Raw genomic sequence first — 22,881 nt, 5'->3', positions numbered from 1 at the left:
AGCATGAGGAGCTGGGTTTTCCTCTCCCTCCCACACTTTTCCAGTCAGAACAAGTTGCTGACTCCAGAGGCTGGCCTTCGAGTGTTGCTGGAGGCTTATGACGCGTATCTGTGGTACGCTCAGTGGAAAAGCATCCTGAAAAGGCCGGCTGACCCAATATTTCTCTTTTCCTCTCAGTTTAGTCAAAGTTTCAACAAGCCGCCCTTGCACAGTATCAGCAACCACAGGAAAGGGGTCTGTCTAGCCTAGTCATTCCCACAGCTGACCCAAAAGGGCACTCACATTGCATTGAGTATCCAGAAAGGCCACCACAAGTCACTAGAGTAAGTATGGGCTTTAGAAGGAACTTCAAAGTCATTCACTAAATGAATAAAAAGCACAAAGCAGTGGGTTATCTTTCAGTTATGTGGAGGTAAGAGGCAGAGCAGAAAAGTGTGTAGGATAGCCCAGATGGGGTATAAAAACGTCAACAACATACACAATTAATCACACATTACTTAAACCATGTTGATAAAGAACTGCCTATACCTGAGGTTCTTAAAAACCAAACCCAGTGCCTTCGAGTCGATTCTGACTCATAGTGACCCTATAGGACAGAGTAGAACTGCCCCATAGAGTTTCCAAGGAGTGCCTGGCGGATTCTAACTGCCGACACTTTGGTTAGCAGGCGTAGCACTTAACCACTGTGCCACCAGGGTTTCCTGAGGTTCTTAGTGTTTCCTAAATAGATTAAATAGAACAGCTAAAGAGTATTCATCATTTGTAAGAACACAGGTCTTTCACAAGCATTTGAGGTTCTCAGTGAAGACTTGTACAACATTCCTTTGACATCTTGCCAGCAATCTTGTTTGCTCCATGAGTTTCCTAAACGCACTCTTCCTTTTTACATAGGACTAACCAAAGTAAACTCCAGTCTCAACGATTTTAATTACCACAAAATCCTAATCAGTGAAATCTAAAGAAACAGGAAATTCCAGCTGCTAACTATGCAAGCAGAGTCCCTGGGCAGCGCAAATGGTTAATGTGCTTGGCTGCTAACTGAAAAGTTGGCAATTCGAGTATACCCAGAGGAGTCTTGAAGAAAGGCCTGGTGCTCTACTTCCAAAAAAAATCAGCCATCAAAAACCCCATGGAGCACAGTTCTACTCTGACACACAGGAAGTCTCCACGAGTAGAATTCGACTCAACAGCAACTGATTTAACTATACAAGCAATTACTAGTTAGCGCCAAAAGGTGTCAGGGGCTTTCTTCGGCACACATTTCTAACTAAAGAGTTGGAAGAAAACTGGTCGCCAGTAAGAATACAGCCTTTGGGATACAGAAGAACAACCCCTACCCTCCAAACACACGAGGCCCATGGAGATACTGTCTCCTCACCCTTGCTAGAGATTTCATCAATGGAAGGAACTAAATGTGGAATTGTCACTGTCGTCCTCACTGGAAGTGAATGTGTAGAGAGACCTGCTTTACAAAGTAACTGAGTTAAACCCATCGTTGCAGAGGCACTGAATAAAAACACAAACTAGTCTGCACTATTCTCATTTCTTTTGGGTTTACTTTACCTTCACACTTTCAATAAATGATGCAGCCAAGTTTAGCACCAAGAACTTTAGTGAGAGGAAATGCACTATCTAAATAAGCCCTAGTGGTGCAATGGTTTAGTGCTCAGTTGTAAATTGAAAGGTCAACAGTTCAAACCCATCAGCAGTATCAGCGGTTCCACGGAAGAAAAGCCCTGGCAACCTCCTTCCGTAAAGATTACAGCCTAGGAACCCTATGGGGCAGTTCTACTATGTCCTATAGGGTTGCTATGATTTGGAATTGACTCGACGCACACAACAAGATAATTATCTAGATAGTGTTACAACTTCTGATTTTCTCGTTTTCACATTCCCTCTATCAACCTTACCCCCATTCTGGATTCCATTACCCCAAGGCCCTATACCTGCTTCCCAGGGGCTGTTAGACCCCTAATGAAAATGACCAGCCACTACAACCTTATGGAGGTTAGAACATACCCTTCACAAGGCCACTCACATTTTAACATAAGACTCAAGAACATACAACTCAAAAAGGAAAAGGGAAGGGAATGAACTTACACTGAAGTATCAATGCACTGGCTTTGGACCTCGGACAACTCACATAACTTCTCTGGGCCTGCCTCCGGTTCCTACCTCAGAGCATTGTTCTGGAATTAAATAAGACAACACATATATAATACTTAAAATAGCACACTGCAAGTGCTGCACACACATCAGTCATCATTAACCTTGGCCATGACCTCTCGAAATAGGGATGGATGGGCTCATCTTAAGCGAGGACAAGGAGGCTCAGAAAGGCTGTGTAACCTGCTTGAGATCACAAGGCTGATAAGAAAGAAGCAAAGTAGGGATACAGGCTTCAGTCCAAGCGCCCAAATGCATGCTGTTTTCGCTACGCTGCCTTGCCTCCCAAAGGAATGAATCTCTAACGGTAAACCAGGGACACTGCAGGCCTGCACAGTGAGGTTGCGTTGAAGGGTCCCATAGTATTCTGATGGCATACCTTCAGAAGGGAAGGCTAGATGGCTCAGTGGGCAAAGGCGATTCTTGGAGCATGACCCAGGTTGAACAGGACAGCATGTTCCATCAGGGCTAACTCCAGGCTCACCACTGAGTGCAAGTCACCTCTTCATGCCCAGATTTTTCCAACTCTGAAATGAGGGGCAATTTATTTGGGAGGTGGTAAGCTCTTGACAAGGAGCCGTGGTGGCACAGTGATTGAGCACTCAGCTGCTAAACTAAAGGTCGACAGTTTGAACCCACCCAGCAGCTCTGCGGGAAAAAAAGACCCGGCGATCTGCACCTATAAAGATTATATACTAGGAAACCCTATGGATCAGTTCTACTCTGCCTATAAGGTCACTATGAGTCAGAATCAACTCGACAGCACACAACAACAACAAGCTCTTGATACCTAGACACGTTCATGGCAAAATCTACAACCTCTCATAAGGGAGGCTGCCAAAGGGAACTCTGCATTAGGGAGGGTTTGAATGTTTTACGCCCCTTGCAATACTATAAATGGAGACTTCATAGAACAATAGCCTAGAAACTAATGATGTTTATAAAGAAAACTTACGATCAGAGCCAAAACTGTTGCTAATGACTTTGATAATGTCTGGTTAAAAATTCAGAATTAACTCTGAGTAGTCCAATTTTTAATCTTCACAATGTTCCTAAAACCCACCCATTCCCATTATACATAATAAATCTCTAATTATGCCTTCTTTCTGCCTTGCCCTACATTTTAAAAGCATTCGCTATTCTATTAAAGCAGGGACTTCCCTCAACATAACCTCATTATTATCTACTTCCAAAATTATGTCATTGATACAATTACCATCATCGTGATTTCAGCAGCTATTTGTTGAACTATAACTTCCAGACAAATTTCTGATGTAGAAACAAAATAGCCACAATAAGGAATTAATTACAACTCTATTATGACTAACGCATAGAATAGTTGACATTAAAACACAAAATTTTTTAGTATTTCGTTTTTAAAGCCATGTTCATCTTTGCAGTTAGTAATCACTATAGTAAGATGCTTATTGTTAGTATATTTTGTTTCTGAGAGCAGCTTGTTCTTTTTATTAGTAGTTTTCAGTAACTACTACTACAAAGTTCTGGGAAACCATTGCATCGTAATGGACTGACCAATTCACGCCAGTATTAGTCCAATTCTGGATTGCGGTCCTTGGTAACAGTGTACTCTTGAGCAAGTTAATAAACTTTTCTGTGTCTCCGACTGGTCATCCAAAAAATGGGGATCAAAATAGAACCTACCTCTGACAGTATTTCCCCGAGATAATTTTTAACCTTAAACGAAAAATACCCCCTGAAGTCATTTTAAAACCGAACAATAGCTTAGCTTAAAAAGGTTTGCCTTGAGCATTATGTTCTTTTAAGAACTATCTGTGTGGGATCAGATTGACTACAGCAGGTCCAAAGATTAGACAGGAACTTTAGGGGGTAGTGAGTGTATGTTAATGAGGGAGGAACAACTCAGAAAAGTAGGGGGAGAATGAGTGCACAACTCAAAGAACGTAATCAATATCACTAAATTGCACATGTAGAAACTGTTGAATTGGTGTATGTTTTGCTGTATATATTCTCAGCAACAACAAAATTTAAGAAAAAAACCCCAAAACCTACTCCTAGATTATTGTGAGAATTAAATTGGGTAAGGGGTTTCACAAAATACTGGATTCCGACACATGGCAACCCCATGTGTGTCAGAGTAGAAATGCTCCATAGGGTTTTCAGTGGTTGATTTTTCAGAAGTAGATCACCAGGTGTTTCTTCCAAGGCGCCTCTGGGTAGACTCAAACTGCCAACCTTTCAGTTAGCAGCTGAGCGTGTTAAACATTTGCACCACCCGGTGACTTCTGCTGGTATTTAAACCAAACTCGTCCAGTTGATTCTGACTCAGTGACCCTATACGATGAGTAGAACTGCCCCATAGGGTTTCCAAGGAGCAGCTGTCGGATTTGAACTGCTGACCTTTGGGTTAGCAGCCAAGTGCGTTAACCACTGTGCCATCAGGGCTCCTTCTGGTAGTTACTGCCAAACATATGTTAGCAATTTTTTTTTTAACATATAAAAGTGCAAGTTAAAAAGTGCAAGCATTTTTTTTTAACAAAAAAAAAGTGCAAGGCCAATGGAAAGGTATTGAATATTTAAAGTTTTACTCAAAATTCTGCAATCTCCATACTTAAAAACTAGCTGCTCTTGTACCATACAGTACCCTAAGCTACCACCACCATTTGCTTTTTTGTTCTGCTAACATACTAAATTCTGATAATTCAAGTCAGTCACGAACATCAGTCTACTTAACACATTCTCTGAAGGAATACAACTCTTTCTCCATAACCCAAAGAAGGAGCCCTGGTGGCATACTGGTTAAGAGCTTGGCTGCTCACCAAAAGGCTGGCAGTTCAAATCCACCAGCCACTCCTTGGAAACCCTTTGGAGCAGTTCTACTCTGTCCTATAGGGTCGCTATGAATTGAAACTGATTCAAAGGCACCTAACAACAGCCACCCAAAGGAAGTAGACTTGTTTTTCTGGAAAAAAAAAAAAAATGCAACAGGCCTCAGCCTAGAACAATGAATCCTAACTAATTGGTACTAATGACCGTGAGTTTTTTTAGGCTGATGGAGCTGAGATTATATTAGTAAACAACCTCATGAAAGAAAAATGAAAGCTGCTGCACTCCCCAAAGTATTTTCCTAATCCATCTTAATTGTAGTTTCATTCTATTTATTCATTATCATTCTTCATACCATACTAAGTGAATTTTGTCTAATTGATTTAATTTTAGAAACACAAAAACTAATTTCAGGCTCCTACTACTGTTTCACCCATTTGGGCTCTGAGTTTATTTTGGTTCCTGAAAAACTAACCCAAGATCTTACACAAAGCCAAAGGCAAAACCTTGATGGAAATTTGCCTCAGTGCCATTTCCTTGTTACCACACTGTTCAACAGCACATTAATTGATCAAAGAAAAGACTCCAGTCAAGACAGTCAACATGACTTTGGAATAGTAGGCAATTATACACTGAGTTAATGGTGATGACCAACATGCTACACTTATGACTGCAGGTACAGGATTCCACTACCAAGATGCAGTGCACAAAGAGAGAAAGTTTCCTGCTCACGCAGCCCTTAATCAACCAGCCAGTACCATTGAAGAGCTACCATATCCAAAATACTCTGGGGATATAAAGATGAGCAAGGCGGGGCCTAGCCTTCAAAAAGCCCTTATCTATTACCAAGGGCAGGCAGCTGGCCAATCCAGGAGAGGTCATTTTCAGCGGAGATTACCAGAGATTCAGAGATGGGATTTGAGTGGGATACTGAAGAAGGAGTAGGATTTGAATAGGAGGACAGAAGGAAGAAAGGGAAGGCAGGCATTCTAAGCTAGGCAACAACCTGGAAAAAGTCAGGGAGGCAGGCCAGCCCCAAGGCACATCTGGGAGCTGCTCAGTTAACCAGTTTGGTTGAGAGGAAGGGTTCTTCCAAGCAGATTCCCAATATTCCAGACAGGATCTCATATGGAACAGTCTTCAGATATATCTCACACACTTAGGTCATGAATATAAAATATAAAAATATTTATAAATATCATAAAATTAAAATGTTCCAATATTTTTTAATATTGAAAGATCTTTAAAGATGTTAAATCTCGAAGAATTCATTACCAATTTGGGAATAATAAGGAGCTAAGCTATACTTTAGTATTAAGTAACATGTTTTTCATTTTCAATATATGCAAGTGCTCTCTTCTCCTGAAGACATTTTTTTTCCTTTGTTCCTACCACGTTTCAACATACATCCATTCACAGCCAGATCTTTGGAGGCTCTCTCACCCTCTTGGCAACATGGTTCAACTCAGATTCATAATGACCACTTGGGCATGCTAAATGCCATTTCCAAAGTGAACTCTAGATTTTTCCCAAGTCTGGTCATTTTCATATTTGTTACCATTATTCACCCAATACTTTGGACAATAAAAACTCGATTACTTCCCAGCCCTCATTCAATAAGTCACCAAAATTCTACTTATTCTGTCTCTGCAATGTCTTCTGCCTGCATTCATTCTTTCCATTCCTGCTACTTTCCCCTAGGGCTCAGGTCTTTGCTTCGTCTCCTCTGGTCTCCCCACCTTTGTTCCCTCCTGCTCCAGTCCAAATTGACCAGTGCCACATTAAGCTTCCCAAAGCAGAGCTTTATATTCACGTCATTCCCCAATTCCAAACCACCAATGGCTTCCTGACAAATAAATCCCCAAGTCCTTTGCCTGGGCTTTAAGGCCTTCCACGATCTGGCTGCAACCAACTTTTATAGTCCTTCTTCTGTCTACTCTTGCTCAAATGCTCCATACTTCAGCCATAACCGTTGTTTGCAATCCATAAGACAAGATCTGCCCTTCCCTACCACCATGCACTTACTGATCTGGTTACTGCACTGGAATGCCATTCCCACCTGCCCACAAATCCAGATAATTACTGCCTAGCCTTAGAGGACATTGTTAATTGCTACTTTTCCTGTAAAGCCATTCTAAATATTCTAAACCAGTTGCCTCTAAGTCTATTCCAACTCATGCAAACTCATATATGTTGGAGTAGAATTGTGCTCCGAAAGGTTTTCAATTTTTGATTTTTCCAAAGCAGATCACCTGGCATTTCTTCAGAGGTCCCTCTGGCTGGACTTGAACTTTCAGCCTTTCAATTAGCAGTCAAGCATGTTAACTGTTTGCACCACCCAGGCACTCCCTAGATACTCTAGCAGGAAGTAATCTCTCCCTCTCAGAACTCCAATACCACTTCATCCAATACAAATACCTGGCATTTGAGTTCCTTGTGTTCTCTCTCCTACAAGAGGTAACCTCTTAGGAGCGTCTCTGTATAAAAATAACCAAATCAGCACATTAATTTAGTACCTTCTTCCATGGAAGCGTTGTGCCAACAGTTATGGAAGACCCAAAAGAGCATCAGCCGACAGCTTATAGTTGGAGAAAAGGATAGATTCAACCCACGCAAAAATAAAGAAATGATATCAATAACTCTTTTAAATCATCACATACAGATGTTAGCTAAAGGCATGAAAACACAGGAGATTTCGGAGAGAGTGAATATCGTTAGCAGAAAGAAAAATCTGAGGCAGCACACTGCTGTGGTTTATTGTATAAAATCTGGAGCCATTTATGGCTGAGGTCAAATCCTAGCTCTGGCACTTACTTGCTGTGTGACCTTAGGCAAGCCATTTTTAACCTCTCTCTGTGCCTCAATATCTTCACCTGTAAAATCGAGGTATTAATAGTATTTTAGTTTTTTATTTTCCCCCAGGATTGTTGTGAGGACTAAAATTTATAATATGCAAAACACTTAAAATCTGGCACATAATCAGTGCAATGTGTTAACCAATCTTATAATTGTGAAAAGGTTTTACATGGAAAAAAAAAATCACTAGAATCAAATACTTGGCAGTTAAAATGCCTAGCACGATTTTTACCAGAAAAAGAAACTTTGCCATCTTATAGTCATTAAGCTAAATTGGCTAGATTTCCTAACATGGACTCTCTGAATGAGTGGCAGGTAGGGTGACATTCACTGGGCATGGCTCTTTGAACAACGGGTTGATGCCTGGGCAAACAGAGCTGGCACACAAGACCACTGAGTCAAACAAAAAGCTTCCAGCCACCAAGGGCTCATCCACAAACAGCCATTGTCTCCCACAAACAACTCTGCTGTTGTCATCCAGATGGGCGCCAAACAAAACCGTACGACTTACGCATTTTGGTCAGTGGCTCTGCATCGACACAATCTCAAACACAATTGATGCCTGCAAAAGAAACCTAGAACTATGCCATGAATTTAGTGTGATAAGCAAGCTTTTGGGTTCAGCTTTTTAAAGGACACTAATCCATGCATGCAGCTGGGCTAAGCATATGTGAGTGTTTCAATAGCCATCATAGCATATAATGATTTATTCATTAATGGTGTGCAGCTGTGACTGCAGGGGATCAACATCTGTCATTTTTTGCCCCGAAAATGTTAAAATGCATTAAAACATAAATTGCCACAAATATCTCAACTTGAGCTTGTGTTACAGAGTACATATACATACACGGTGAAATGAAAACTGCTGGGACACTTGACGTTTTATTACTTTTTGCCAAAGTTATTTATGGCTCAAAGCTGCTCATTATTCACATGTCAACACTATCAGAGTGGTAGGAATTACAAATCATCATCTTATTTTCTGGTAAAATATAGAAATTACAAGAATTATAGCAATAAGACTGTTGGATGCTATACAACAACTAACAAAAAAGTCTCTTTTTTCCATGGCTGGAATATGTATTTTTACTCACTACCTGGAATAGGGGCACGGCAACTTCAGCAAGGTCTTTTCACCCCAAATGTCAGGCAAGGTTAGGCGACTGCTGAAACAACCCTAAATCTCAGTGGCCTAATGCATATTATCTCTTCATGTTACAGTCCAATGCAATTTGGTAGGGGAGATTCTGCTCCACATGATCACTCAAGGACCTAGGCTCCTTCCACCCTGTGGCTCCATTATACCCTAGGGCTTCAGAGCTCTCCACTAGACCCCCTCCCCTCCAGCTGAGCAGCAGAATGTGGAAAAGGCACACTCACTCTTAACCCTTTCATGACCCAATTATATTTTCCCTTTTAATTTTTTGTTGATACTATATGTTTTCAGTAACGGAGGGCATGCTGAATCATTGAGTGTTTCAGAATTTTTGATAGGTAATATGGTTTTTGTTTTATACCTTATTCCACAAATCATACCCTCAGAGTCTAGAGGTATATATGTATATCCTCTGTGAACACAAAATTCTACCCCCAGTCCAGAGGTACCTATGTATACCAAATTAAATTCATGTTTTTCTACCAAAAATTCAATGATTTGGCACCACCTCAGATAATGCCCTGTAAAAACAGTAATTTGAGGCACATGTCTGTTTTTTCTGTTTCAAATTGTTATGCAGGGCCCTGCTTGCCAGCAGCATGTCCTGTCAGTGGGACAGGAGCTTCCCATTGAACCCCAAAGGTACAAAAAAAAGTAAGTGGTAGCTATATATACTGCTGATCTGAAAGTTTACTGCCTCTCATTTCCACTCACATCCCATTTGTGAGAACTAGTCACATGGTACCACCAAAATGCAGAAAGTGGTCTAGTGCAGTGGTTGTTGAATGCAGTGGTTGCCCACCCCGGGGCGGGGGGGCATGTCTGGAGATAGTTTTGATCGCTATAACTGTGGGCATCTAGTGGGCAAAGGCCAGGGATACTGCTAAACATCCTACAGTGCACAGGACAGCCCCCACAACACAGAATATGTCTGGCCCCAAATGTCAATAATGCTGAGGTTTGGGTGAGCATCTAGCCAGTCTCTGCCACAATCACACAGCATGTTAATGCTTGGCCTAACTTTACTGCACAATAACACCCATGCTAATAAACACCAATACACCCATGTATCCACAGTTTACTCATTCATTTGCTTATTTGTTCACCTAGTCATTCATCCAAACTCCTGAACAAGACAAGGTCCCTACAGTCAAAGAACTCACAATGGAGCAAGGGAGGTAACCATATATACAGTCATATAACCCATTGCTGTTGAGTCAATTCCATCTCACAGCAACCCTACAGGGCAGAGCAGAACTGCCCACAGGGTTTCCGAGGCTGTAACCTTCACGGAAGCAGACTGCTGGATCTCCCTCCTGCAGCATGGCTGGTGGGTTTGAACCACCAACCTTTTGGTTAGCAGCCAAGCACTTAACCACTGTGCCATGGGGGCTCTTAGAGGATCATAATACACAGGTGTAAATGGGATTAAAAAGAACAAATGGAACAAAGAGGAATTCTGCCTGAAATAACTGGGGGAGGATCCATAGAAGAGTTGAAATGGGAATGAAGTCTTAGAGGCAGCAAATACAGCTTTTCATCAAGATGTTGTGGGTTTTTTGTTTTTGTTTGTTTTGTGGGGAGGAGCAGGAAGAAAAAGTGTCCCAGGAAAACGGAACTGCACAAACAAAAGAATGAGAATATGAAAGGATATGATTTATCCCACTTTCTGATGCAGAGAAAACAATAACTGAAGGAGGAGGGGTGTAAAAATGCTTTTGTTGAAACATAGCTTTTTAGGAATGTGTTCATGAAAGCCAAACCCTCAGCATCTCGCCAAATCTCTCATGCAGCTACAGACCCTGGCTTTTGGTCATACAGCTCTTCAGTAAACAATTCACACAACCAGACTTCACAGAAACCTACATTAGCACAAGGCAAAGCTTTCACCCAGGACTCGGGTAATAGCATGAAATCTCAGTGCAAATTTCTCAAACAATTCATCATCAGCTCTTTCAAACAATGCTGCCGCAAAGTCAACATTAAAACTGATTGAGGCAGATGTTATCCATCTTTATTCCCAAAGACTAGACCATGTAGAAGTCATACCTCTTCCTAAATCGTATTATCCTGAATGGCTTCTTAAAATACTTTTTTTCACTTCTTTCGATTCCTAATCCCAGATGTGGATGTGGCTCATGTCAAGGGTCCTGGACATGTCACCTAACCTCTCCAGCTTCTCCTGCCTCCTCAGACAGTGAACCTAAAGCACAGCACCCGAAGCACATAATAAATGCTACTTATCATATTTGAGTGTGGGCATTGGTGGTTCATTGGTAGAATTCTCACCTTCCATGAGGGAGACCTGGGTTTGATTCCCAGCCAATGCACCTCAAGCACAGCTATCACCTGTCAGTGGAGGTTTGTATGTTGCTATGATGCTGAACAGGCTTCAGTGGAGTCTCTGGACTAAGACTAGAAAGAAAGCCCTGTGATCTACTTCTGAAAACCAGCCAGTGAACCCTATGAATCACAACTGTCTGATTCTGTTATGCACGGGGTTGCCATAAGTTGGGGGTCAACTGAATGGCAGCTAACAACATCATCTTTGAACTACACTTATCTCTCCACACCCAAAAAATCATCTTTCAGTTGTCATGAAATACATTGTGTAATAAGACCAGGGCTTCAAACCAGTTCATTCCAATTTTAACCCCTGATGAGAATGTGCATTTCTAACAAATTCCCAGGAAGTTATACATAAGAATCACCTGAGGATCTTGTTAAATGGTAGATTCTGATTCAGTATATCTGCAGTGGACATGCAAATTCCCTACTGAGGCAAGTTCCCTACTGAGAATTTACATATCCACTGCAGATATACTGAATCAGAATCTACCATTTAACAAGATCCTCGGGTGATTCTTATGTATAACTTCCTGGGAATTTATTAGAAATGCACATTCTCAGCAGGGTTTGAAGTCCTGAATAAGGCATAGTTTGGGAAGAAAAATGTCTGATAGATCTCTATGTCATTTTGTAGAACATTGTTAATAATTTGCTTCAATTTGCTCTGGGCAAGATGTTTTTAATTAAGAAGCCAAAATCACCATGTAAACAACAGTTCTTCTTGATTTTGAAGCTACAGTTGAATTTAGAAAATACCATCCACCCCTTTGTTCTCCATACTCACTTTTCCTCCTTCAATTCAGTGTCTCTCTCTACTTTTCACTTTTACATTTTGATCGGCTTTGGGAAAACAAGGTGCATTTAGCTGTTAAGTACTGTAGATTATATTAAACAACACCAGTCACCTAAGCACTAGAAAGCCTCATAAAAGGAAGAAGTTTATTTCTTTACAAGTCAGGAACTCAAGGGAGAACTTAAAATGAGGGAAGCAGACTCCGGAACCAGACAGTCTGCTCAAAACCGCTTCCTCCTGTGGGTGCGCACAAACTCCAGTTTTGGGCAAACCACCCAGTGCTGGGGTGTGAATCGAAGCAAAACCATGGTCACCTTTACTAACAGTGTAACAGAGTCTAATGGCACTGCCCTTATCCATAATGCACAGAACAAGACGAAAGCTTGAGGCAAATCAGGTTTAGACTTCAAACTTGATTATCACTGCAGCCCCTAATTTACTGGGAAGTCTAAATTGTCTGGACGGTGTCCCTTTTTTCAATTTTCACTACGGTTTGGCCTTGACACCAACTGGATGTTATTTTAAGGAACACATTAAAGAGAACGTTGGGCATCTCCCTGGACAGGTTTTACAAATAAGGCAAAATAAGTCTGCAGTGAAATGTGGCATGCTCTTTCTTCCTTCTTAGGAAAAACATTCTTCCTTATAAACTAACAAACTTCTGGAAGGGAACCATGACCACCTTGAAATATAATTCTCAAATACTGTATTTATGGTTATAAACCTGCAAAGCCAGATGATTTTTTAATAGATCTGACTCCACTGTTGGAAAAAAAAAAAAAAAAAGTGAAGTACTAACTCTAAGGGAGAAACACTAATTCTTTGAGCTAAAATCCAACATTCTGTGTGCTGAAAAATGGGCAATTTATTAAATGAAATTTGGTTACCTACAAGGTTACTGTTCTGCAGAGAAGCTATTCACCTTTTCCTTAGGTGAATAGACCACGAAGAGGTCTGGCTGATCAGGAATGTAAGTGAAGACGCTATCTTGGTGTACATAATGATTACATGGGAATCAACTTGGAAGGGGGACATAAATGCCTGCCATGGATTTGCAAAGTAGGCAACCAGGAAACCAATGACCGTTTCTGGGGATTTGGTGCAGGCCCTGCCTGCACCAACCTAACATTCATAGATCCACAGCTACCCTTCCCAGGGAGAAAGAGAACACAAAGGGTTATCATGTGAAGCATTAGCTAAAAGACTGTAAGAATCTGTAATTTCTCTAAGGGCCTTATCAGGGCTTAGAATCCATTCCTTCAGGCTGGAACCCCTGCTAAGTATTTGCACTTCTAACAAGTTCCCAGATACTAATACTGCTAGTTAGGGAACAATTCTGAGACCCATTAGTAGAGCACTGGTTCTCAAAATTTAGTATACATAAGAATCACCTGGGGATCTTGTTAAAATGTAGATTCTGATTCAGTACATCTGGGGTGGAAACAAAAATTCTCAGCGGGGGTTCTAACCAGAACAAACCCTGGGCCTTATCTTTTCCATCAACCCCACGTTTCAGTAATTGAGACTCAGAGAGGGAGCTGAGGCCCATGAGACACACACTGTGGCGTGTGGAGCCAGGACGCTTCCTCTCCCTACCCCATTCTGGATTCCCAGACTCCTCACTAAATCCCTCTGGAATTTTTGGGAGGAAAGCCCTGAGTACTGTATGTACACAAATAACCTCCTCCACCACCCACACTACAGTCATGCTTTACAACATGGACATTTTCCAAAGCATTATGGCTATGTACAAAGGACAAGGTACCTCATCTGCTAGTGTCATGTAAATCTGCCAAGAAGGATAAAAAGTCAAGAAGATTATGTAGTAAGGGCATGCATAAACATGCTCCATATACCAGCACAACAAGGAACCTAGAGCCTACCTAGATTTATAAGTCATCAAATTAGCTACGGAAGGGCCCAGAGAGACTAAAGCAGAGACTGGTTCAAATCCTACAATGGCCAGTGACCCGCCCTCAGTGGGAACCCAGGTCTCAGATTCTCCCAGTTCTCTGCGCAGTTCTCAGTGTTTTTTTTTTTGTTTTTTTAAATAAATTGATAACACCGTTCCTTTGACAAATATTTACTGAGTGCCTACTACATACCAAGCATAGCAACCACAACTGTTTAAGGAAAATTAAAATAAGATCTCATTCCAAAAAAAAGATTCAGAAATAAAGGGATAGACAAAGCCAAGTTGCCTTCTCTCGTTTGATGTGGCCCTGCTCTCTCCTGCCTCTGTTAGGATGGCTGTATCTCTGACCATGTTAAATGTCAACAAAGCCTGCTTCTGGATGCCAAACAATGATCACAGAATAAGAACAGGACCCCTGAGTAGGGTGACCAGCTCATCCTGGTTTCCCTGGGACTGTTCTGGTTTTTAAACTACAAGTCTCACAAACCAGGTATCCTCATAGTCCTGGGCAAACTGAGTGGGCTGGTTACCCTACTCCAAAGAAACCAGGCCCTAGGAAAGAGAGCTGTATTACAAGATGTCCTGGGAAGGGTGAGGCCGTAGGAGAAAGTAATCTGGTACCGGTTTTTTGCGGAGGCTCAGGGTGCCCCTGGGCTATCTCAGACCCTCTCAGACTCCTTTCCTTCAGCTACATCTGACTTCCTCTTAAGGCCTGTAATCTTAAACTTCAGACCACTTAGGCGAAGCTTTACAAAGACTTTCCAATGGTAAGACCCCAATTACAATGACAAAAAAAAAATCCTCAAGGCTACAGTGATTTGTGGATATCTCTTTGGCCTCTGAGAAGATTAAAATACAGCCACGAACACCCTGTGGAGCAGTTCTACTCTTTAACACACGGGGTTGCCGGGGTTGCCGTGATGGGAATCGACTCAACAGCAACTGATTTGGTTCTGTTGTTAATCTCCTTGGCTAGCTGAGAAGCTTCTTCAAGTTACACCACACCTGTTCATCCTTGTAGTTCTGACACAATGACTGCTGGATGGTAAATGCTAAGTAAAATGGGTGTTTAGTCATTTATTTAGTGTTTACTGTGTGTGTAGGGTAAGAAGCCCTGATGGCACAATGGTTAAAATGATCAGCTGTTAACCAAAAGAGTTGGTGTTGGAACCCACCAGTCGCTCTGTGGGAGAAAGACGTGGCAGCCTGCTTTCATAAAGATTTACCAGCTTGGAACCCCTATGTTGTTGTTGTTGTGTGCCATCAAGTCGATTCTGACTCATAGCGACCCTATAGGACAGATCTGAACCGCCCCATAGGGCTTCCAAGGAGCGGCTGGTGAATTCAAACTGCCAACCTTTTGGTTAGCAGCCTGAATTCTTAACCACTGCACCACCAGGGCTCTGGGAACCTCATAGGGTCACTATAAGTCGGAATTGGCTCGACAGCCATGCATTTGGTGGTTTTGGGGTGTAGGGCAACATGCTACACACTATATAAAGTATCTTTTACTCTCATGATAACCCAATAAGGTTGTTTCTCTCCCATTTTACAAATAAAGAAACCAAGGCACAGTCAAATGTTATCTACTCGAGGTGATACAGCAGATTTGAGATTTGAACCCAAACCTGCCTCACTTCAAAAATTTTATGTTTTTAACCACTCGAATGAATAAGGACCAAGTAAAGTGGGCATATGGTATGGGGTCAGGAATTGAGAAAAGAGTATCAAATACATTTCTGTTATTCTCTTCCTTTTTAGCTTTTCTCTTACCAAAAAAGCAAAAAATTAAATTAAGTATGAGTTAAGAATATACTTTGGAGTCCCTGGGTGGTTAATGTCCTCTGTTACTAACCAGTGATTGAATGTTCAAGTCTACCCAGAGGCACCTCGGAAGAAAGACCTGGCAATCTACAGCTGAAAAAAATCAGCCACTGAAAATCCTGTGGAGCACAGTCCTACTCTGACACACATGGGTCACCAAGAGTCAGAATCAACTCAACGGCAACTGATCGTGGTGGTAGTGGAAGTACATACGTTAACCTTCGTTAGGCTATAAGCTACAACAAGGCTGTGATTTTTGTTAGAATTGTGCCTGGCATATAGTAGGCATTCAATATTTGTTCAATAAATTTAATAAATGCTTTTTTTTTTTTTTGGCTTAAACCCAATATACAGTTTAGAATACGGTTGCTCAGTGTTGCAAATGCTCTCTTACCTACCACCATAAGTAGGTGGATGGACTGCTTGCTATCTTATGTTTCTGAGGCTGTCAGGGTGAGGGAGGGGTGAATGGAGAGGTAACTCACCCTGGTCAAGGATGGCTCTCTACCTGCATGGTTGAATGAGCAATCATTCATTTTTGACAGTGATCCATCTATTTCCTGCAAATCAGAAAACCAAACCCATTGCCGTGGCGTCGATTCTGACTTATACTGACCCTATAGGATAGAGCAGAACTGCCCCATAGGGTTTCCAAAGCTATCAATCTTTATGGGAGCAGGCTGCCACGTCTTTCCACGGTGAAGCAACTAGTAGGATCGAACCACCGACCATTAAGTTCATCAGCCACAAGCTTAACCTGTGTGCCATAGGGCTTCTTGTCTCATGCAGCAAAGGGGCAAACTCTCCAACTGCTTTTAATATACTGGCAGTCCCCGGGTTGTGAATGTCCAACTTACGTACGACCCGTAGTTATGAACCAACCCCTGTAAAGCCTGTTATATTAAAAATTCAAGGTACACTCAATGGTTCATAATAACAAACGGGTGACAGGGCACATCAAAACATTATTATAATTACTGTATTATTATGTTAAAGATATTTTAGTGTATCTGGAAGTGCTTTATTTTTTTGCATAAAAAGATACACTATATATCAAGACAGTTGACTGACGTTAGATACAAACCCGTACCTAACTGTCCTGACTCACCTATGAGTTTTTTTTATAATAATTTTTATTGAACTTTAAGTGAACATTTACAAATCAAGTCAGTCTGTCACTTATAAGCTTATATACACCTTACTCCATACTCTCACTTACTCTCCCCCAATGAGTCAGCCCTTCCAGTCTCTCCTTTCATGACAATTTTGCCAGTTTCTAACCCTCTCTACCCTCCTATCTCCTCTCCAGACAGGAGATGCCAACTCAGTCTTAAGTGTCCACCTCATACAAGTAGCTCACTCTTCATCAGCATCTCTCTCCTACTCATCGTCCAGTCCCTTCCATGTCTGATGAGTTGTCACCTATGAATTTGACTTAAAGACAGACTTTGGAATAGAACTCATTCACAATCCATGGACTGCTTGTAACATTGACCTGTAAAGAAGCAATTTGCAAACCTACCTCAGAGCAACACAATTGCAAAAGAATATAACACCAAATACTTTGTTTTTGAGATGATTCTCTCAGCTTCAGTTCCCTCTCAGTCGAAATGAGCGGATTATTTCAATGTTAATGTATTCCTGGCCATTTTCTACAAGCAACTAAAGCCATTTCTCTGTTTCATAATAACACCATCCATAACGATAAAGCGTGTTCCAGTGTCGAAGAAGAGTTTCTATCGTGTCACTGAATATTCCAAAATCAAAAGAGGTGAGGTAAAACAGGTTTCTGCCACAGAGGCATTTGGGGCCGCAATTATGAGGGAGATGGGCAGTGGTCACCCAGACTTGCTAAATACAAATAGCACAGCCCTACTTCATTAGATTGTGGGGTGGCCTGGTGGGATGGGAATTTCTAATGCTGCTTGTTAAATATCACCAAGGAGAAATTTATTATTAATTTTTTTTAGAAGTAGCTGAAACATAGAAATTGAAAAACAGAAAAGACTGACAAAACAGCTGATTTTGTTACAATGATGACCTTCAGTGGCAAGGTTTACCTCTCATTCGCGGGTATGAAGTACTGTCTGGCAACTCCAGTTTTATTCCACTTTTAAAAGATTTAATTATACTACAAGTAGAAGAAGGTCTTAAAAATGAGTCTCTTACTTTCCTTTAAGAATGCAGGCCAAAGCATCTATAATTCCTTTATCACAGTAGCTAAAAATCATTTGTGTAGTCAAAGATTCATCAGTGAGCTGGCAATAGGGAACCCAGGGCTGAGAAGGGAGAGTGTTGACATGTCGTGGGGTTGTTAACCAATGTCATAGAACAATGTGTGTACTTAACTGTTTGATGAGAAACTAGTTTGTTCTGTAAACCTTCATCTAAAGTACAAAAAAAAAAAAGATTCATCAGTGGATGAGTACTACAGTGGGGAATAAAACTCAGAAGTCAAACCTCCGCCAGTCCTCATATTTAAGGAGTTTGCAAGAGTACCAAGAGGTGTCAGTTGCTACATCTGCCAGCCCACAGACCCCCTTGAGGGAACTGTACCTCCAGCCCTAACCCCCGCCAGCTAAGCAGGTCCAGAGTAAGCACCTGCCTGTAAGGATTTCATTCACTGGGAGGGACCCTATGGCTTGATGACAAGAGACGTGCTAGGACGTCTTTACAGTACACCTCCGTTTATGTGAACTAGCTTGCGTGGGTTTCTGTTCTTTGCAATTAAAAAGAAAAAGACTTCAATCTTAGGTGATGATACAAAACAATAAGTGCCCTTAAGGAATGAATGAATGACTGTTAAATGAAATGAGAAATGGAGGCAATTTTGCCAGAGAACTTAGGAGAAGTGAAGGATTGTTATGGGCTAAAACAATTGAGTTAAATATTTTAGAAGCGTTCAGAGATGAGCTCAGTCTTTAACGTTGGGGCACAAAGGGATTCTAACCCACAGAATGTGCAAGAACTAAGAAAGAGGCTATGCAAAGCATTTTAGGAATAGTATGTGAACCATCCCACCTAATGTGGAGTTTTAAAGTCAGGCAGAGCAAAAGTCAAGGTTGGAAAGGAAGTTTGGAGTCAAGCTGGAGAAAACTTTAAAAGGAAGTTTTAAAAATATGAACTCCACCCCCTAAAAAGCAGGATCCACTGAAGTATATTAAGCAAGGGAATGAATAATTAAAATAGCCAACTGTCCTATGAGGGTCAGTATTTTGTAATATGGCTTGGGGATGGTAAAGCCAGGAGGTGAAGTGGCCACAGGTGAAAAATAAGATTCTTAGCCAGGATGTGACAGTGGGGATGGAAACTAAGATGTGGGAACCATCACTAAGGAGGGACACTTAACCTGTTAATAAGAAGAACAGAAACAGTAATTGTCTTAGTTATCTAGTGTTGCTATAACAGAAATACCACAAGTGAATGGCTTAAACAAACAGAAATTTATTCTCACAGTTTAGGAGGCTAGAATTCAGGGCGCCAGCTCTAGCGGAAGGCTTTCTCTCTCTGTCGGCTCCGGGCAAGGTCCTTTTCTCCCTTCAACATCTGTGGACCTGACGTTCCTTGGAGATCTCCATGTGTTTTAGCATCAATATTCCCTAGATCTAGGAGGTTCTAGCACAAGGACTCTGAGTTCAAAGGATAAGCTCTGCTCCCGGCTCTTCTTTCTTGGTGGTAATGAGGTCTCTTACCTCTCTGCTCACTTTTCTCTCCTTTTATCTCTTGTAAACAAGTCACACCCCACACTAATTCTGCCTTATTAACACATAGAGATTAGGATTTACTGGGAATCACAGTCTAGCCAAGTGGACACATATTTTGGGGGGACACAATTCAATCCATGGCAGTAATAACGTTGCCTATTTCCACAGTATCTGTCAAAGCTTTTACCAAAATCTCGTCAATTTTGTAGAACCTCAGCAAGGCATGAGTGTATTTATCTGGATTTATAAATGAGAATGGAGCCAGGAAAGTGACATTTCCTTGGTAGGTAAATATGAGGGAGAAAGAGGAAAGAGAATACATACACAGAACAAAGTAGATTCCACTTCATCCTAACTTTGCCTCTACCAGTGGCAGACCTTCATTCCATCAATCCTTTCTTTGTTTGAAAGTCTGATAGCCCAGGAAGCTCATGTGAAGTTAGAATAACTGTTATCATGTCTGCAGTGAGTTTTCTCTATGCAGAAATTACTAAATCAAGTGGTAAATAAGGTGTCTTTTCCTACTCATCTCTCCATTCCTGAGATTAGACAGCAAATCACAAGTGTAGTCTTTGAATGGTGCAAACAATTAAAGCACTCGGCTGCTAACCTAAAGGTTGGAGGTTTACATCCATTCAGAGGCACCTCAGAAGAAAGGTCTGGCCAACAACTTCTGAAAAATCAGCCACTGAAAAACTTATGGAGCACAGTCTACCCTGACACACACGAAGTTCACATCAGCCAGAACTGAATCAGCTCAATGGCAACTTGTTTTTCAGATCACAAGCAGCCCCCCATGACCCCACAAACAAGGTACTCCAGGTCTTAGCAGTCATATCTGATCCAGGCAGGAAATACAGGCCTCGAGAGCCAGTTGAAGAAAATGCAAGTCACATATACTACCTGAGTCCTCCTCTCTTTAAATCTTTTGAGGGCAGTAAATCAATCACCATAGAATATCCTTAAACATAAAATAAGTACTTATTTTATCCCAATGTGAGTTCAGTCACTGAGCCAGGCTGCTGGAACACACAGTGAAACTCACAAAGCTGGGGGGAAGGAGCAGGAAAGCCAACGCACTCCTACTTTCCAGTTTCTATGACACTGTAATGAGCAGTGCCAGGAACCATTCACTTCACAAGTGTCCTGTACCTGAAGTGACAACTTCGCTGGGGAAGTAAAGCCGTAGGGACTCAGAGGCCAAACAAAATCCATAAAATGTATTTTGGAGCTTCCCAAATATATTTCAAGACCAACCCCTGGGGCTTAAATTTCCCTCTCCCTCCATCTATGTCTGGCCCTCAGTGTCAGCCCAACGCCAGGCACCCTAACTTTGTACATCTTGGGTGGTCCCAGCTGCTCATCACCCAGTTCAGGACCCCTCTAGGTACAACATCTTATCACTCGAGTGAAGCTGGACCCAAAGGCAGCCTCTATGTTCTTAGGCCAATGCTGTTGTTGTGCGTCGTTGAGTCAAGACACCGTAGAATTACCTCACTGGGTTTCCAAGGCTGTCATCTTTACGGAAGCAGACTGCCACACCTTTCTCTTGCAGAACAGCTTGTGGGCTTGAACCACTGACTTTTCAGTTAGCAGCTGAACACTTAACCACTGCACCACCAAAGCTCATTCTTTGGCCAATACTGATGACTTTTCAGTCCCTGTGACCTGGGAACTAACACAGTTTACCACGTCGCCTCTACATATGGACAGCTGTCTTTATAATAATGGCTTCTAGAAGATGATTATTCAGCCAGAAGCAATACCATTTTGTTAAATTTCATACTCAGGCTTAAAGTACTTATCAAATCCTAAAATTTGAAGTCATGTATGTCTGCACTGATCACACAGTGAACGAAGATATCTGAGTGACCAGCACTTCCCAAAGCAAAATCTCTCTATGAGCCACCAACTGCTTTTAGGGGAAGTACAGCAAGGCAGGCTTTATAACTCACCACCCTGGTGGCCAATATGGTTGTTATAAAAGCATAAATGTCAAATGTTGAATTGGCAAATGTTGTTATGCATATTTCTACAATGATTAAAAAAAAATAGAATCCATAAAAAAAGTAAAATCTATTTAAAAAAGCACAAATGTCCCACAATTCTCTGGGTGTTGTATTAGTTCTGTGATCAGAAAAGGCTCTGGTCTAAGTTCCTTTACCTAAACGGCAAAGGAGCAAGCAGGTGACCCAAGGCTACCTAAATCCCTGTCCCCTCTAGAACTCATCTGTTAGTCTACCGTCTTTGCTGCAGGGTGCCATCTATTGAGTGACTCTAGGGCCACTGCTACTCTTCTCCTACCCTGGGCCATCCCAAACAAGCTCAGAAAATCCAAGACAAGGAGAGGGCGAAGGACAGAAGTTCTGTCAGTAATACCTCTCCGTTACATAATACTGACCATGGAGCCTCCTGGAATCAGCCTTGGTAATATCTACTGCCTATCACTTTAGAGGGGTCCTGGTGGCACAGTAGTTAAGAGCTACCCAAAAGGTTGGCAATTTGAATCCACCAGCTGCTCCTTGAAAACTCTATGGGGCAGTTCTACTCTGTCCTATAGGGTCACTATGAGTCAGGATAAACTCGTCGGCAAAGGGTTTGATTTTTTTATCACTTTAAAGTAAACAAGAATTCAAAACAGGCAGAAAGAGATGGAATTATATTTTTTTTATTTGATGACCAGTGTACAATCATACTTTTGTTGTTTAGTTGTCGTCACGTCGATTCCAACTCATGGTGACACCACGTGTACAGAGTAGGGTTTTCAAGGCTGTGACCTTTCAGAAGCAGATTGCCAGGCCTGTCTTCCACGGTGCCCCTGGGTGGGTTCAAACCACCAACTTTTCAGCTAGTCGAGCAATTAACCATTTGTGTTACCCAGGGACTTCACAATCACATTAGCAAACGTAATACTGATATATTAGTATGTGAAAGGTTGGAGTAAGACCAGATTCCTTAAGATATAAATCATTCATTCAATAAATACTCACGCAACACACCTAATACCTATAAAGCACTGAACTAGGCCTTGTAGGAACACACTTGGTAACCTCATCTAGGCCTCATCACTTGTGGAAGTCATTAGTGCTCCTCACCTACATCTGTTTCTCCTTTTTCAGCACAAGAAATGTTGAATTGTGGCTAAATGGGGTTATATGATGATTTTTGGCCAAAGCGACATAAGTCAATTCTGGAACAGATCATGTAACTGCTAAAGCAAAAGCCTCCAGAGCTTCCTTTCCACGCCCCTGTCATCTTGTAAGCACAGGTCAAGACCAAGCTTCCACCAACCTGGGTCCTTCAGTGACTAGAT

The 22,881-nt window shown here is 41.6% G+C and overlaps 1 protein-coding gene across 1 annotated transcript in view; it reads right to left on the bottom strand.

Annotated features, from left to right (window-relative positions):
• The window catches only part of RNF152 (ring finger protein 152), a 62,645-nt gene extending 57,981 nt beyond the window's left edge, over nucleotides 1–4,664 (bottom strand). The window contains exon 1 of the mRNA XM_064294452.1: nucleotides 2,101–4,664. The gene's annotated coding sequence lies outside the window, so the exon portion shown is untranslated. The remainder of the gene's footprint in view (nucleotides 1–2,100) is intronic.
• Between the last annotated feature and the right edge of the window lie 18,217 nt (nucleotides 4,665–22,881).

Source organism: Loxodonta africana, chromosome 11 (genome assembly GCF_030014295.1).
Source record: "Loxodonta africana isolate mLoxAfr1 chromosome 11, mLoxAfr1.hap2, whole genome shotgun sequence".
Lineage (NCBI taxonomy): Eukaryota > Metazoa > Chordata > Mammalia > Proboscidea > Elephantidae > Loxodonta > Loxodonta africana.
The sequence above is the reverse complement of the archived record's forward strand: the minus strand, read 5'-3'. Positions and strand labels throughout refer to the sequence as shown.